This window comes from Schistocerca serialis, chromosome 2 (genome assembly GCF_023864345.2).
Source record: "Schistocerca serialis cubense isolate TAMUIC-IGC-003099 chromosome 2, iqSchSeri2.2, whole genome shotgun sequence".
Classification (NCBI taxonomy): Eukaryota; Metazoa; Arthropoda; class Insecta; order Orthoptera; family Acrididae; genus Schistocerca; species Schistocerca serialis.
Genome location: NC_064639.1, coordinates 139,026,218 through 139,027,593, shown reverse-complemented (window position 1 = coordinate 139,027,593; position 1,376 = coordinate 139,026,218). Strand labels below are relative to the sequence as shown.

The following is a 1,376-nucleotide window of genomic DNA, read 5'->3' as shown; positions in this document are numbered from 1 at the left end:
AAAGCAAAGTGGAACCAAAGGAAAACGTAGGCTCGAAGCTAAGCAAAAAATACATTTATAACTCATGAGGAGCTAAGAAAATTGCACTCATTCAAAAGGCTTGCTTTATTACGCTAATATTTAAAAGGTTTTGACGCGCACTAAAAAATAATTCGTTCTCATAAAGCTACCTTATAGTAATCTGATATTTATATGGTTTTGAAGCGCACAAAAAACTAATTCACTCTCGTAAAGCTACCTCATTTTAATACGACAGATTAATACTGACAAAAGGTTTGCAATTTACAGCATTTTCTTCTTGTGGCAAATCTTTCCTTTACTCGTTCAGCAAGTGTGGAAAGAATACGTTTAGTTAGAAGACAGATAGCTTTGTTAATAAGTACTGCAGACATAACTGTAGACTGGAATGAGATTTTCACTCTGCAGCGGAGTGTGCGCTGATATGAAACTTCCTGGCAGATTAAAACTGTGCGCCCGACCGAGACTCGAACTCGGGACCTTTGCCTTTCGCGGGCAAGTGCTCTACCAACTGAGCTACCGAAGCACGACTCACGCCCGGTACTCACAGCTTTACTTCTGCCAGCATTCTGGAAACATCCCCCAGGCTGTGGCTAAGCCATGTCTCCGCAATATCCTTTCTTTCAGGAGTGCTAGTTCTGCAAGGTTCGCCGGAGAGCTTCTGTAAAGTTTGGAAGGTAGGAGACGAGGTACTGGCAGAAGTAAAGCTGTGAGTACCGGGCGTGAGTCGTGCTTCGGTAGCTCAGTTGGTAGAGCACTTGCCCGCGAAAGGCAAAGGTCCCGAGTTCGAGTCTCGGTCGGGCGCACAGTTTTAATCTGCCAGGAAGTTTCATAACTGTAGACTGTTCACATTGAGAAGAGTCAACTCATACAAATGTGTTAGTGTTCCCACTTTCTCTTCTAAGCACAAACATACTAGTCCTCCAGTGAAATAAGCGATACATTATTATTACCTTATAATCATACTCAGTGAATCTTCTCATTCAGTTCATAGGTTAAACTAGCTGCGCCGTGGGATAATATACCACTTAGGTTGTGTTTTGGTGTACTGTCCAAGCAGTGTATTTTACTTCACTCATATTATAAGTAACAAATATATATATATATATATATATATATATATATATATATATATATATATATATATATATAATGATAGCCTAGGCAGCATAAGGCATAGCAAGTAATTCATTACGTACATATAAGCAGCAACTTGGAATAATTTTCACCTAAATATTACTAAATTAAACTTTGTTCTTCAAATGACTCTCCAGTTACTAGCAGCATCAATTCCCCAGTATTCCTTCAGTCCACACACATATTCTTCTCACATATGGCACTAAAGTTTCTGACAACAC

At 39.4% G+C, this 1,376-nt stretch overlaps 2 non-coding genes across 2 annotated transcripts; one reads left to right on the top strand and one right to left on the bottom strand.

The window, feature by feature from the left end:
• Window positions 1-469: 469 nt before the first annotated feature.
• Window positions 470-544, bottom strand: Trnas-cga (transfer RNA serine (anticodon CGA)). The gene has a single exon. It is a non-coding gene; the product is annotated as a tRNA-Ser (tRNA).
• A 205-nt stretch (window positions 545-749) lies between these two features.
• On the top strand, window positions 750-824 carry Trnas-cga (transfer RNA serine (anticodon CGA)). Its single transcript has one exon. It is a non-coding gene; the product is annotated as a tRNA-Ser (tRNA).
• Window positions 825-1,376: the final 552 nt, after the last annotated feature.